The sequence below is a fragment of the Epinephelus fuscoguttatus genome, linkage group LG2 (genome assembly GCF_011397635.1).
Source record: "Epinephelus fuscoguttatus linkage group LG2, E.fuscoguttatus.final_Chr_v1".
Lineage (NCBI taxonomy): Eukaryota > Metazoa > Chordata > Actinopteri > Perciformes > Serranidae > Epinephelus > Epinephelus fuscoguttatus.
The window spans coordinates 6572375-6589929 of NC_064753.1; positions in this window are offsets into that span (position 1 = coordinate 6572375).

Below are 17555 nucleotides of genomic sequence, written 5' to 3' on the forward strand. Positions count from 1 at the left end.
AGTCTACGTTCTATTAATTTCTGCCATACTCCTTGCACAATTTTGTTGATTGAAAACCAAAAGAAGAAAATGATAAGAAATTTAAATGTTCTAATATAGATATGTGGATCTTAGAAATATAGTGTGGACAGAATCCCATTTTATTCCCATTAGTGTGGACGTGTTCCAGGTTGTGCATCAGATTTTTTGTTTGTTTGTTTGTTCATTTGTCGTTTGCTTTTCCATGCAATAAAACAACGTTGCTAAAAGCTACACTGAATGTGTGCTTCTGTTTTTTTTCCAGTACATTGTTCGGACTTGTGTTATTTATGTCTTACACGTTATCTTGTTCAAAACCAAACGTTACCATCTAACAGCATTAAAGTTTGCACTAACCGTGTCAAAAACGTTAAGCCAATGTCAACTAACATTAATGAACACACTCGCTAACTAATGTTCGTAATGCTAAATATGACTGTTAGCTGTGCAAATATCTAATGTTAGCAAAAGAAAAATAATATAAATAGCTCACCGATAACATCATGCAACAAACATATTTTATCCATCTACACATGTTGACAGAAGCGAGGTTGGGGATACTCGTCTTTGATTGGCGGTTCTCCATCATCTTTGATTGGGCTACGGAGGACAACGCCTACTTAGGAGGCTGGAAATGTATACCATTTCATACATGGGAGTATATAGTAGGTGGGCCATGTTGTAATAATCCAGCATCTTTGGTTATAATTGACTTATGGCTAAGCCCCGCCCTCAAATGCAATGAGCCAGTCACAGTGCATATAGCCATTCTCATGCACTCTGTCATTCTCAGCCTGGACGTACATTGAAATGCATTACAGAAAGTCAGTTTTGTTCGGTTTTATGAGCTTTTTTTCTGAGATTTGAAGTTTAAAAATGGTCAAATGGTGTGCATGCAACTCCAACACAAGATATCCTGAGAGGGTGGGCGTGTATTTCCTAAACCACATCTCAACCGAGAAAAGTGTCTCCTTTGGATAAAGTTGTGCAGTAACTTAGACCACAACATCAACTCAACGTGAATAAAATTAACATTGATGTCTACATCTGTTCTAAGGTAAGTCAACATCGTGTTTGAGGCAACATATTGCCACTTTGCTGGAAAGAAATATGAAGTTATCTTTAACATCTCTAGCTAACGTTAGCTAAAGTTAGCCTAATGTTAGCTCCTAGCTGTGTTGTTCATCATGTTGTTTGCTGGGAGTTCATTAGCCTATTTTTTCCTAGTTTTTGTACTTTGGTGTTCGTGCATCATTGTTAGCTGTTGTCCAAAGGGCTCTAGTTAAGCTAACGTTAACTTCTGGAGCTTAGCTTAATAAACTTATCTGTAATCACAGAGATAACAAAGGTTGGCAAACGTTATGCTGAAAGATTCAATGTAAATACTGTAGCACCAAACTAACGTAGACACTCTTGGTAAAGATGGTAAAAAGGCCGTTATCCTTTTCTCATATTCTGAGGCAAAAACCTTAACTTCAGTGGCACTTTATCTTGTTGTCTTTGATGGCGATGGCAACGAGATGCGGTTCACAAGTGTACACTGTGACCTGTAAATTTTGGCTTGTAATTTAAGCTTTTCATCGACCTCCTCAACAATAAAATGATGAATATATCCCTCCAGTGCGTAGTTTAGGCCCTTTTGGTTACTTCTCAATGACATCTGATTGTTATGTCTCCAAAAATCATCAACTGCTTCCTGCAAAATGCTGTCTACTGTGACACCTGCCATAGCACCGGTCACTGAATGTTGATATTTTGTCCGAGTGAGTGGAGGGGGGCGTGGCTTAGCCATAGGTCAATTCTGGGTTGTTTTGGTACCGTAAACACGCTGTTGGGTTGTACTGTAACACTGTTGGGTTGTCTATGTTGAAGAGCTGGTTGGGTTATTTTGACCCAACTGCTGGTTCATTCATTTTCCCGCTCATCCATTTTCCCATCGAGAGAGATTTAGAAACATGGACAAAGAATTTATGGTGGACATGATTTGCAGTAAGTTAATGAATTGTTGTGATAACAACAAGTTAACGTTTAAGGTACGTTAACAATCTTAGGATCAGAAAAATAAAAGCAGTAACATTAACTTCAGTCGAGGTTGAAGATCAGTAAAGTTAACTTGTCAAAACGTTTTTAGTAGTGCATTAAAGTTAGCTCACCCAACCACCAAGCTAGCTAGATAATAATTGTTGAAACAAAGGACTAGATTATGCACATAGGGTCATTAATATAATATGTGTGGTTTGGGAGAATTGAGAAATGCAGTGAACATTACAGAGATGTTTAAAGTTAACCAAAGTTAGCATTAGCTAACGTAACAGTTAATTTGCCAGATGTCAGTACAGTGGTCATTGCCCTGAAACTAGCTTGGCATTGACTCGGGAGAGATAATGTTAACGCTAATGCTTTTGGTGCTGTAATGTTACGTTACGAACTGGGAGACCACTGCAAGAGACCGTTTTCCTTTTCTTCACAGTGATGATTCTGCTCTTCACTTTGGAGACAGTTTGAGACAACTATATTAGATGGACATAACTGCAAACGGATGGTGAGTTGACTTGCTAACTTGCAAGGTAACGTTAATGGGAACTAGTAAAGCTATCCACCAAATACACTCGTATCTGACAGCAGACAGATAGGTCTGTCAATTTATAAACTGATGAGGTTATTGCCCAAAACACTAACAACAGTTAGTATATCTATAACTGACTGACTGACTGACTGAGCTCAACTAAGGTTTTTCTTTTAACAACATTTGCTCGTGCTGAGCCAGAAAAAGAAGTTATGTAAATGTCTATGAGTTCCACATTACATGAACATATGAGCAGCAGAGCATGAGATAAATAATGTAACGTTAGTGTTAGAGCTAAAAACTAGCTTGATAAAGTAGCCTGTTAGTCAGCCAAAACGTTTTATATTTTATCCGTCTATTAGTTTTACGAACACTGTTAACACCCAAGGCAAGTTTTATGACCAATCCACCTCACTGCCTTGGTAATATCAGTGCTGCATGGGACGCTGGATTGTTGATTAAGGCCTAGTCCACACAGACACATGTACTTCTGAAACCGTGTATTATTCTATGCGATTTGGCTGTCTGGCCACACGCAACTGCACTTTTGGGCCCCTGAAACGGTGATTTTTTGAAACTGGAGTCCAGGATGAAGTATTTTATTACCTGTCTCCATTGTTTCACGTCACAGCGATGGTAAATAGCTTTTTTCTAAAAGTTCACTAACTACAAAAAACCCACACCCTGTGTTAAATACAATGTATCTTAACTATATTTACAATGAAACTTGATTCTGCACTTAGCCCGTATGTGAATGTTTACCATTGCCATGGCAACAAGTGACAGCTGATGTTAGCGTTAGCTAGCTTAGCTCAAAACATAATTTAAACAAAATTTAAACAAAACAAAATCAACAACAGCTACCAACAGTTACAGTACTTACAAGCTTTAGCTAATGTGTTGTCACGGGTTAGATTGTCAAAATTAAAGTAATAACAGCTTAAATCCCTGAGGAACTACGCTAGCATTAGTGACTGTTGCATCCACTCGTATGCAGTTAACTTACATTACAGTTCCCTCAAACAATATCACGAGGCACAATACAAACTATGTAAACAAGTTATCTATGAAGGGTACACTACTAAGATCTGAAGGTGCTTAGGTGACATTTACCCACCTGAAAGAATAAATGAAAACACACTGTGATTTTGCTGGTCTTCAGTAGCAAGCCCATTATTTACACACATACAGTTTTACGTTCTTGCAGTCACAAATCAAAGTTTTGCTACATTATGGGTCATGAAATTTGGTCAAATCACATCTCTTTCGTTGTCTGTTCTTACAGTAGTAGCTCTGCTGAGTAACTGTTGTCCTGAGGAGCAGCAACCATGCTTTGTTCGTTTACAGTTTCTTTCTTTTTTTTTTTTTTAAGATTTTTTTGGGGCATTTCTAGCCTTTATTTGATAGGACAGACAAGCGTGAAGGGGGGAGAGAGAAGGAGTGAAATGCAGCAAAGGGCCACTGGCTGGAGTCGAACCCAGGCCGCTGCGGCAACAGCCCTGTACATGGGGTGCCTGCTCCACCTCTAAGCCACCGACGCCCCTCGTTTACAGTTTCTTTGTGAACTTCAAAATAGTTATGCAGAACAAAACAAGCAAGCCTTATACATCAACAGCAGTAAAACAAGAAGTAGTAGTACGAACATGTGAATTAAGTGGTTTAAATTGAAATGTATCTCCAACTAATATATTTCCATACTTGGTAACAGTTTTATAAAAGCCATAGCTCACTCCAGGCCATGATATGTTGTGATTATATCATAGCTAAGGGAGTTTTCAGCCAACAACGTATCATGGCCTCTCATGAGCTACTGCTTAACCATACTATTTAAATATCAATATAACACTAAGTATTATGCAAGGGTTAAAGTTCTCCGGCACAGCGCCGGATTTCCGGCGTGGCAAAGTTTCTGTCCGGCACGGGCAGAAGTGCTCTGCATTTCAATCTCGTTGGCCCCCAAAAATATATATATATGTGCGAACCAGGAAAATGATTTAGGCGCACAGTGTGCGAGTAAACACAACCTACTGTTTACCATAATCGGCATCGGACGTTTTTTCATCGATAACCGATCAAATAAATGTATTTTAAAACTCGCTCCTCCTAAGCCAGCAGCAATTTTGAAGGTACGGTAACAGAAACCAGACAGAAACGAAAGTTGCAATAAAAATGACCAAGATACCTTTTAACCGTTTGTTTTCTGGGAATAACTGGCACAGTCAGAAACCACAAACAAGTCGTTTTTTTGTTTTTGGCCAAAAAACAAAAAACGAAAAAACAAGTCGTTTTTTCGTTTTGGGCAAAAAAATTAAAAAACGAAATTCAGCTCAATTTCTTGTTTTCTGATCCTACTGCAAAAAAAAAAAAAAAATTCCACATATATTGTACCGTGAACAGAAGGTATAGGGATTCCCTCAAAGGTTGTCTTTTAATATTCATTCGCTGAATTGTTTGCAATAAAGTAATCGAGGATATAATAAATTATTGTGTGTGTTGCGTTGTTTTCTCCATAACGCGTTATTGCGTCAGTGAAGTGTCAAGCTGATGTTTGTCCTTTTTACCAGCAGATGGCAGTAGGCCTATGGATTTATTTGGTGTCAATGAAAGCCTGGTTTTGTCTTAGTTTCTGTTGGATTATACAGACCTGCTATTCTTCAGGTTATTGATACGGATAATTCAAATTATATGCAGCATATATTTACTTGTATTCTTTTATATTGTTGTATCACATAGGCCTATGTATTGTTGGCAGAGATGGGCAGCATTTTAATTACATGTAGGCTATTTAAAATGTTTTATCACCTACTATGACAATAGAAATGTGATACAAAAATACATCCTGTGCCTTTTTTCAAAATCTGATTAATCGAATAAAATAATCAATGATTAATCCATTATTTTTTTTAAAATATATAAGGTAGTGGCAGCCCTAACTGTATGCAACACATCTGATTCATATTATTTTAACCTGTTAGTGTTTCTTGCAATGTCCCTCACAAATAAACTAATAAATACATGAATACAAACACCTTAGCTACTATTGAACATTTGAATGTGATGAGGAACCTTTAATGTTCATATGAAGGCAAGTGAAGAAGCTGCTATGTCACGTTCTAATAACCTTTCCTATTTTAATTTAAACTTTTTTATGTCAACCTCCCAATGAGGTGCAGTTTCCTCATCACTGCCCTTTGCAGTGAGGCCCTCCAGACTGGACTGCTATGGACGGAGTGTAGGGTGGTCCTCGATTACTTTATTGCAAACAATTTGGCGAATGAATATTAAAGCACAACCTTTGAGGGAATCCCTATACGTCCTTCATGGAAACAATATGCATGACAATTTCCCTCTGAACAGCAACGTTATGGTTGAAGAACAAGTTTTACTATAGCCATAAAATTTGCGATGATAACATTTTATTTCTATTTTTATGAATAAAAAGTTCCTCACAGCAATGGCAGGCAGCTTTTCAAAATGTGCAAAACATCAGGTGTAAGTGGAAATAAAAGATACATGGGAAAGTTTTATAGGACATCTATAAGTTTTATAGGCAATCTTATCTTCCTGTCTTTTATTTTGAAGTTACTGCCTCTGATGTCACCGCCATTCTACTTTTTGTCCAAAACAATAAATGAAAAAATGAATCTGCAAAAAACCAAAATCGGGCTGTTATTTGAATTTGGTTTTGTCATTTTTCATTTTTTGATTCTGACAACAAAAACGGAAAAATGGCTCCATTTTCTCATTTTTCGTTTTAAACCAAAAAGGAAAAAACGGGAAAACCATGGTATTTCTGTTTTTTGTTTTTGGTTTAAAACGAAAAAAAGAACTGCCTGAAGGGTCCGTGTATATTTTGGCAATTGGATTTTCCTTTCTGAAACGGGTATTAAAAAACAAAAAACGAGTGGTTATTTGATTTTCGTTTTAAAATACAAAAATTAAAATTGAAATACAAGGCGTTTTTCCTTTTCATGATCAAAAGGGATATACGAAATTTTAAAAATGGTTCAATTTTCATTTTCTATTTAGAATAACAAAAAAAATCAGTAAGAGACAGAAACGAAAAAAGGTCCGCTTTTTTCATTTTCTGAGACCGGATGTGGTCATCAGCAAGAGCGCCAAATATGTGTGCCAGTGTGTCCAGTCCTGTCGCATCCTAGGCTAGTGATAAACGCAAGGTAAAATGTCTTTGGAACCCTACCGTGAAGTTATTTTAGACATGGCAAAAGAGGGCCTGTCATCCGCGGAAATATCTGCACGTATTTCGCAAGAAAGTGGGGGTGGAAGAGGGTTTTCTGAAAGAAATGTGAGGAAATTTTGCGCTGACCATGGCTGCAGCTTAATGGGACTGTCCGACGCACATTTGGAGTTAGAGGTGGCAAAAGCTATAACCGAGGAATACATCTTCTCTTCACGACTTAGATGTTTCTTTCTGTGTGCGTGTGTGTGTGAGAGCGAACGTGTTTATGCATACATACACATACACACTATGTCCGCATCTCTTCAAGGATTATGCAGGATTATAATCACAAATAGTTAATAAATCACAATAAAGAGCCTCAGCCTACCATCACTTGTAAGTAATCATCAGGGGTGGAAGTAATTCATTACAAATACTCAAATTACTGTAATTAAGTCGTTTTTTGGGATACGTGTACTTTTATGAGTAGATTTTCAAGTCTTTGACCTTTACTTCAGTATTCATTTCACCATGTAATCTACTTAGTTACTTTTGAAATCATAGTTGAGTACTGAGTACAATTCCAAACCTTTTATCTTCATTTCTGTATGTGGACGAAAAACAAAACAAAACAAAAAAAAGGATGTTAATGACTGATCTTTAATTGATTTTGTGTTAAGAATTTAATCAGTTAAAAATGTATTCATGGATATTAAATCAATAGTCGTGGCAGTAAATGCACCTCATCTAATTTTGTTTTGTTTTTTATGAATACATTGTACTTTTACTGGAGTATTTTTCTAACACCAGTACTTTTACTTGTAATTGAGTAATATTTTAGCAATGTAATAGTACTTGTACTTGAGTACTGATTTTCAGTACTCTTTCCACCACTGGTAATCATAGTCAGCATATATGTAAACCTTACTACACTCCACAAACCACACACACAAACTGCCCTGTCTAATGTCATGATAAACATATATCAGCAGGTGTGATTTTTGAATGTGGAAATCATGTTAATTTGTTATTTTCAAGACAGGACCTACATATGGAAGAAGAATGATGAAGGGGTATCTCGCCATGAAAGGAATGCATGCTGCAGAGACACGAATTGGATCAGTGCTCAGAACTATGCATCAGCCTTACCATGAAGCAAGGCGTCAGGCATGTTACTGTCTCAGCCTTCATATTTTACATCATCAAACTTGTGTAATTTGTGTCTAACTATGAGCTTGTGTGTGTGTGTTTTGGTGCTTGTTTAGCTGCAGTTACATAGCACAAGATTTAAAAAATTCATGTTTTTATCGTATAACCAGATCAAGTGCCCTAATTTATTTTTAATTTTCATTTTGACAGAGATAGTACAAATAGACATGGTTACATTTATAAAACTTTTAACTGATGCAGTATATGATTAATGGGATTTTTTATACTGTGAAGTAGTTACATTTTTCTCTCTTTTAGGGTGCCCGCAATCTCAACCCTGTACCATATCATGCTGAATACATGGGACACAAGATTCATATGGACCAGAATGAAAAACTGGCCATGTTTGGAGTCACCCATGTTTTAGCCTTGATGGCTTCAGCAAAAAGGTTGTTGCTCATTCTACTATGCCAAAAAAAACAACCTTACCATCTATGAAGATGTTTTCAGGTAATAGTCTATGTATTGTTGTGTACAGTAAAGGGATATTCTGTCATTTTTTCAGTGTAGACATGAGTGTAGTCTCTTTCTGGTTTTAAAGGCTGCTTTACAGTAAAAGGATGCATCTTTAGGAATTTATTAGACTGTGGTAGCTGTTCTATTCTCTGCCTCTACCTGCTTGATCATCATATCCACTAATGAGTCTTTATTAAAAATATCTTATGTGTAAATATCTTAGGAAAGCAACAGTAGTCAACATTGTGGTATTCAAAGATATTTGATATTTGATTTTTTCCCTATTGCCTAGCCCTACGTCCCACTAGTGTTTTGCACTGGTCATTTGCAGACACTTGTCTATATTCTTAAACTCTTAAACCCCTAAACCTCAGCCCCACCTATCAGTTATGCCATTCAGATGTTGGAGTGAAAAGAGAGGCTGCAAATAACAAAAAAACCAACATATTGTTAACAAATAAATTAGACTGTCCCTTTCAAGCCATTGAAATAGTTGTACATATTGCATAACTACCACATTCATGATAAACTGTGACTAAATGATACCTGCTGAACATCATTGTTATAAGTCATTTTTACTGAGAATATCTGATTTGGAATAGTGAAGTCTTAAAATGGACTTTTTCATCCAATAGGCCTGCAGTACTTGCCCATGGTATCTGGGACCAGGTGCGAGTCGATCATGGCAAGGAGTTTTATTTGACGCTCTTCATGCAGGAGCTGCTGTCATCTCATCGCTACAATCAGGAGAGAAGGCCTTATTTACAGACTTCATCCACAAAGGTACATTTTTATAGTTTGTGTGGTTGCTTCAGCAACACACTACTTGTTGTACGCCTGCCTTTATTATCATTACTATTATGGTGACTTCAGCAGGTATTCTTGCATACATTTTATTATTACTATGCCTTCCAAATTTTAGAGTTAACATGATATTAAACACCTTACCTTTTGCCAAGAAGGGGTTTATTTTTTTTTTAATCTGGTTATTTATTTTACTTAAAACAACTGCAGAAGCAACCACACTGTAGTTATTCGAATTTTATATTCTAGTTATGTTATGAGCATTGTTTTTTTTTTATCAAACTTTGGGAAAATTTAAAAACAGTAAATTTACTAGCTCATCCATAATACCCAGATAGATGGTCAGCATGCAGATTTCCTGGTAAATGTGCATATTGACTGCTGAGTCAGTAAATTTACAGATTCAGGACAGGAATTCTGCAAATGACCATTTTTCCTGAATGGACCATAACACATTTTTCATTAACACACCAGAACAAATTGAATGATATCTAATCTTTCTTGCAAATTCAGAATCATATAGTTGAACGAATCTGGCCTGAAGTCAACAACCGTGTCAACTATCCACTGAAGACAGCCTTACTGCAGTTGGAGGATCAAGGAGAACTAGACATGAACGATGGCCTTGTGAGATACTGTGTATCCAACCTGACTGTTCAGTTGTGCCAGATTGGTCTCACAAGACTGGTGGACTCATGGAATTCTCACCGCATTCCAGGTGAAATAAACCAGTGTTGCGAGATTAGAATAATTACAGCAAGCACTTTGAAGTTTCAAGAACTGAACTGATTTCTTTATTTTACAGATAAAGGTGTACCAAACAACTTGGCTGGCAGTGGCTGTCCCAAAAAAATCCCACAGGAGCTGCTGCCTCATTCAGTTGAAGCAGCAGACCTTTACAGCCAACAGCTTGGATCCTCATTGACAACACATTCTACTTTTGGAATTGATCCATTTTCAACTGAACAGGACAAGCTAACAGTTGAGAATCAGTTTGCAGAGAAATATTCAGACATTTCAGTCTTGTTCTCGAGAGCAGTGAACGAGGACTTCGCCCCATACAAAGAAGCAGTGCTCTATCTCATAACAACAACTCAGCGCAATGTGTGAAAAGACATTTGCTGTATTTGAACTTAGTAGACCTTTACAGCTGGGATCCTCACTGACAACACATTCTACTTTTGGAGTTGATCTATTTTCAACAGAACAGGACAAACTTGAGAGTTGAAAATCAGTTTGCAGAGAAATATTCAGACATTTCAGAATTCTCTAGAGCAGTGGACAACAACATGGCTCCATACAAAGAGGCACTGCTCTCTCATAACCACAACTTTAAAGAATGTAAATTAGTAACTATAACAATTAACTGGTGGCAATGGATGTTTGGTAAAGATAAATGTTAATCTCACTAAAACAGTGAACAGTAATATGATGTCATCCAGCCCAAACATGTAAATGAATTCACATTACTAGTACAAGAACTCTGACCCAAATACAACAGAACACAACATGCCTACAGTATTTGAGTATGAAAGTGCAAAATGTTACTCCTCTTCAAAAAGGGATCTCAGAACAGAAAATGCCTCTGACAGACCATTAACTTCAAATATGTTGCTGCCTTCGGTGTTCCCTCTACATTTTGCACAATGCACAGAGGTCAACTGCCACTGTTCCACACATGTTTTGCAGCCAATAATGCTTCGGCAACACTCTGTGAAGACTGGCTCATCGATGAACTCTGAAACATAAAAAGAGAAAAACTAGTCCTTCTCTGTGTCCCCATCTGTCCTTAATGTGTTTTTAATGTACTGGATGACTGTGTTTTCTTCTTCTTTTTTACTGAACTTAAATGCTTCAGGGTTCCCACACGTTTTTACCAACTCATTTTCAAAACTTTTCCATAATATTTTACCTCATTTACAAGACTTTATCTACATACGGTAGTTTTAAATAAGTAGGCTCACATAGTGATCAAAGGGTGCAATAATGAGGCTTTTAGTGGAGGAGAGGAGGATGAGGAAGAGAAAAGGAGATGAGAAGAGGAGGAGAAACAATAGCCATAAACAGTGTATATTCGAAATTTTTCCTGTTAATTTCAAACCATTTCCAGGTCTGGAAAACAGTGTTTCTAATTTAAAAACCTTTCCAGGAATTTCAAGACTGTGGGAACCCTGACTTTTAAAAGATTCTTTGTTATTGTATTATTACACAATGGGCTGTTACACAAAGGACTGCATCAATACATGTAATAACTGTAGTGGATGAGACACCTTGGTTAGTGAATACAAAAATGTGTATTTGGAAATATTAAATTCTGGCACACACCAAATAAAATGGCTCCAAAATTATTTTAAATGTGGGGCAATACTATCTTTTGCATACTTACTCATACAAACAACACAGCAGAACCCTTGCTTGATGGCCTGTAGCTGGGACAGAGTCAGGATGACTTTTTGAGTGGTAGCCAGACTGGTGAGCTCTCTGATTGCTGCAGTGACATCTGGTAGGCTCTGTGCTGCCAGTACAAGCTCTTCTACTTTCTCAGTGACATCTCCAATGCCTGCAGCATCTTCATCTTTTCGGCTGTTAAAAGGAAAAAAAACATAGTAGATGTGTACTGGTTGTGATTTAGTGGTTTTGGTAGTGGTGGTGGGGTGGAAGCCTGACCTTTCTGGGAGGAGGATGAGGATGGGGAGAGGAAGCGGAGGAGGAAAAACAATAGCCAAAAACAGTGTATATTTGAAACTTTTCCAAAGCATCCTGTTAATTCTAAATCATTTCCAGGTCTGGAAAACTCTTTTTTATCATTTCATAACTTTTCCAAGAATTTCATGACCATGGGAACCCTGCATAATAGATTTCATTGTTTGGACAAATAAGAGTACTATGAATGCTTAATATTACCTTGTTCTCCTCCTTTTTTTGTCCTGCAACTCCTGGAAGTCCTGTTCTCGTACAGCAAGAATCTTTCGTGCATTTTGTTTCCAGTACTGTGACCCTTTGGAGTCGGGGTGGAAACCAGGAAAAACCATTACAACTTAAGTGGTTGGTCCAGACATGAGGAATCATGTGCCATCTAATATTCAATCACTAAAGTTAATACTTAAAAAATTAAATAAAATCAAATGTACCCACCTGTTGTTCCTTCTGACTCCAAAATTGCATTCCCTTGTGCATCAGTCAACACCACAGGGTCATGATTTCCAATGGCATCTTGTACTTTTCCGATGATCCCCTGCAGGGTAGCCTCACATTCCAAAAACCCGACCACCACCGTTCTGCTGGGACTCAATCTCCCACCAACCACCTCAGCGAGGTACACTGATCTGTGAAAATTTATAAAAATAATTGCTGACACACAGAGCATTCATAATCCTGGCAATGGCTAATGATGATGTATACCAACAATAAATAGAAAATGCGGCAATGATTTTGTTGTGTTTTAAGATGTATGGAAAATACAGTACTTTGAAAAATAGTTTGTGTCTGACATTGTTTTTCCACAAAAAGAGTCAAATATATTTTATTACAATCCTTAAAATTACGTCTGTTCCTTCTACCTTATTACAAATTCCACAATCTATAAATGTACCAATATTTTTTGTCTCGAAAGTTTAACTGTTGGACACAAGATGTCTTCAAGCTTCAGGTTTCCACATCACACTCGTGTAAGCTCAACAGACTTGGCTTCCAAACTACTTGTGATTTCACAAATCATGCTCTTAGGCCCCCCTTAAACTTGGATTTTCAATAAGCACAGAGATTCCACTTTCAGCAGACTAATGTGAAAACAGCCTTCTGGTGACAAACTGTATATACACATCATTCTGCACAGTGAAGCTCAAACATCCAACTGTTGGAAGAGGAGGAAAAACATTTGAGTGGAGGGGGACGTTTATATTAGGGATACACAATAAATACCTGTTCTGATAAATTATCAGCTAATATTGGCTTATCCAGCAATATCGGTCCATATCGGTCCATGTATTGGCTATACTAATAAATGATTTGACAGATTCTCACAGCATTTAATTTGAATTTGTAGACAAAATGCTCTATAAAAGTTGTACATTTGTGAAGTTTTTTGATGAACTTTACTAGAAAAACTAAGTGAAAATTTTAAGAGTTAGAACTGTTTGTTTTTGTTGCAACAATGATGTCAGATCTTTTTCAGTCATGGCTGTGAAATATTAAATCATCTATATGTGCTTCTTTTAAAAAATACAAATCTGAATTTATCAGTTGTCTATATCAGCTATGAGAAGCACGTCATTATCGATTATCAGTATCAGCTGAAAAACAAAATCCAGATTGTGCATCCCTAGTTTATATTCCTTCTTCTATCTTTAGGCTGATAAACATGAAAATTTAATAATTTCTTCCTTGGCTCAGGACAAATCTACACACAAGGTTCCATACAAATCCACAAAGAACTTTTTGAGTTATTTTGCTGACAGATCGAGACATAGCAAAAACAGAAGTAGTGGAGGTAATTAAAGTTCTGTCAAAAATTTTAAAATGTGCAAAATACATGTAAATTAATGTAAATGGGTGAAATGCAAGTAGTATGAACTATTAATATACAACAACAACTAACTGCAAGGAAGGAGACAAAGAATGGCTGATATGATCATATCAAGCATTAACTAGGTGTTTTCGCAATAAAATCTAACTGTATTTTATTTCCCTTCCCTTAATTTGTAAATTTGAAGTTATAAATTGTATCACTATCATTTAACAATGATTTAAGTTGAAGTTACCTGTGAAAGGTTTTAGAGACAGTGGCTCGAGGGGGGGCTGAGGCAGTCCGCTGTGGAGTTGAACTTGTAGTGGTTGCAGGCGTGCGCATAAATGAAAAACGTTGCCCTGTGCTATTTGCAGGTCCTGAGGTGTCCTCAGCCTCACCATGAACCTCATAATGAGTCCTTGGATTGAGGTCCAATGAGCTGAAAACACCAGATGCCCCAGGAAACAATGCCACATTTGCGTCGTCAGTCATGTACAGACTACGAGATGAGACCTGTCAAGAAATTCATAAGTCAAATTAGAATAAATACATTTTCATTTCCGATCCTTTCTCAATGAACATTTTTCAGTGACTACTGGGGAATCTTTTCCAAACACCAGCTTTCTACATGACGATATTATTGTATGTTATAGGGGGAGGATGAAATGACAATGAATCACGGAATTAAATTGTCTCTAATTAATTTATAATCCACAAGGTTATGTGAGGTGGTGGGAGAGCGTCATACACTTCATGGCTCCGGTCAGAGAAGAGCGTTTTCAGTGACATTTTAGATCTTTACCACATATCTGTGACTTGCTACCGATAGCAGCATTAACTAAGAACATTTAAGAATCGAGAGGGAGATCAGCTCCTCTCTGTGTGACTGTGTGAACACAACTGTTGCAGTCACCACGTCAACTGTCTGTTCAATACACAGGGTAAGCTAGCTGAGTTAGCCAGTTAGCTGAGTTAGGCAGTTATCTTATTACTATCATATTATCGTTAGCCTCAGAGAGCGACACCCTGCTTTAGAGCTAGTTGCTGGCTATACCTTGATAAATGTTACTTTATGTATTCTTTTTTTTACCTGAAATATGCGACTGAGTTTATCAGCACTCATGTCTTTTTCCCTGAGACACACTCGCTTGTTGTTGCGAAACACGCGTACTGATCCATATCAGTCGGGTTTAAACAGCCGCAGCACCATACTCTGTTTGGCTCCACACCTGCTGATGACCACATCCGGTCTCAGAAAATGAAAAAAACGGACCTTTTTTCGTTTCTGTCTCTTACTGATTTTATTTTTTGTTATTCTAAATAGAAAAAATCAAACCATTTTTAAAATTTCGTATATCCCTTTTGGTCATGAAAAGAAAAAACGCCTTGTATTTCAATTTTAATTTTTGTATTTTAAATCGAAAATCAAATAACCACTCGTTTTTTGTTTTTTAATACCCGTTTCAGAACGGAAAATCCAATTGCCAAAATATACACGGACCCCCTGAAGGTACCCTGACCTTTCTGGTTTCTGATTGTGTCAGTTATTCCCAGAAAACAAATGGTTAAAATGTACCTTGGTCAAAAATCCTCTATGCTGAAGTTTTAAAGTCACCACCACAACATTATATGATCCATTTCAATGATGACATGCTTGCCCAGAGGCGAAATTTTGACGTAACTGCCTGTTTAATTCACATCAAGCGCGATACAATTTTGCAAACAGCCTAAATGATTTAGCTTCTAAAAATAAATAGCACCAAAGCAAAAAAAGAGATGCAGGAGCTATAAGTCAAAAAGTCTGGTAACCACTGAAAGTTTAATCTTTATTTATAAACTCATTAAGCTATAAAAATTTAATCTGAAAAGTAACTACTAAAGCTATAATCTTTTTGTTAGTTTTGATAATAAACACGTTCCTTTGCAACACATACATTTCTATTTCTTCATTTTGTGACCGCAACACCAAGCCCCCTGCTCCGGAAAAGATTTCAGATTTCAGGAACACAAATCTTCTGTGCTCCAGTTTTCAGGCACAAAATTTATGCTCAAAATGTTTAGTTGCTAATGGTGAGAGAGCTTTGAGGGTCCTGCCAACTCTGCTCCCCCAATCCATCTACAAGGATGGAGGAAAAGTCGTCAGACCCACCCCATCCCGGAGATCATTTATTGAGATGCAACCAGAAAGTTTTGCTTTAAGGTGGATGTTTGTACTGCTCGATATACTTGATAACTATGATGCTAATTTAGGTAATTTAGAAGCAAAACATTACGAGCTGTGAATGCAAAACTAAACAGATGAATGAGAAAATTAAAGTTGAGGTGAAACTGTAAATCACATCCCTGTTCACATTGTACATCTATTAACAATATACTGTATGCCAATTTGTTGTAGTTGTGCGATTAACAGGTGGGGACCAACATGGTGGACTACCGGGAACTGCCCATTGGTTCGACAGCCCATTGGTTCGACATCCCATTGTTCCGACCATATTAAACTCATTGTTCCGAAGTCCATTCTGAAATCATCATTAGGGTCAGGAAAAGATCATGGTGTGGGTTAAAATGAAAAAGAAAGTGACAAACACATAAGCCGTAAGCCAAAGCTTTTTTTTGTTTTTGACCTTCACTACACTAAGCAGTGCCTCTGTACCTGGGAGTTTCTACAACATGCAATTTATCACATTGATGGACATGAGTCCGCCGCCGTCAAGTTTCTTAGGACAAGTATCTTTAATGGGCACACTTAGAGTTTGTTAAAATGCATTCTGTTTGTGGAAGCACTGTTTAGATTTGTAATTTTTTCTGTAATGATATGCTGTTGAACTGTTCCACCAAACCGTCTGGTTCAGTTCAGTTGATTTTAGTTACACATGCATGTTACACATTTCATTACACAGTGTTTCCATTGCCAGAAGTTGTTAATGGTACTGATTGGTCAGAGAGTTGGAGCAGCCAGAGTCATGTTGTAATCTGCGCTCTGATGTCAGATTTCAGTCAGATTTCTTGGGGGTCTGCAGACCCAAAAAACACTGTTTGCATTTTGTATACTATATGTATTGTGATTTTGGGCTTTCTGAAGCTGAAACTCCTTTCAGAAGCTCCACTATATGCATTTTATGAAAATGAGAATCCAAACAATGCTCTTTTTTTTAAATTGACAATGGTATGTGTACAAATAAGTGTGTGTGTGTGTGTGTGTGTGTGTGTGTGTGTGTTTGGGTGCGTGTGTGCGTGTGACTGTTAGAGAGAGAGAGAGAGAGAGAGAGAGAGAGAGAGAGGGTGGAAATGGGTAGAGAGATGCATTGGGTTATGAAAGCGGTCAAGAACGCTCATTTGGTACCAGGTTGGAATAACACAATAATTTCCTTCATTAGTATATGGATGGACCCCCCTCATAAATCCTTGCCCACCCCCTGGCCACACCTTGTATAAAATTCTAGTTCCGCCACTGGAATGAATCAAAAGGTTTTTTTTTTCCTTTGTATTACTTTGTTTCCCCCACAGTATCGAAAAGCTAAGAGGCCCAAAAAGTGTAGCACATAATGACCTGTGATTTCTTTGTTTTGTTACACACTTAAACATCAGCTTGTTCTTCTAACAGCGTGGGACTGCTCCTGATTCATAGGCTGTTACAATCAGTTACACACATTATGGTCGAGAGACTGACGTTACATTTACCATAAAAATGTTTGCCATCATATGATAAACTGAATCATCACAACTCATAATCTCTTGGAGTTTATACCTCATATTGACCATTTTCTTTGTGGTTGCAATATTCTGGTGGTTCAGCAGGAAAAATTTGGAATTTT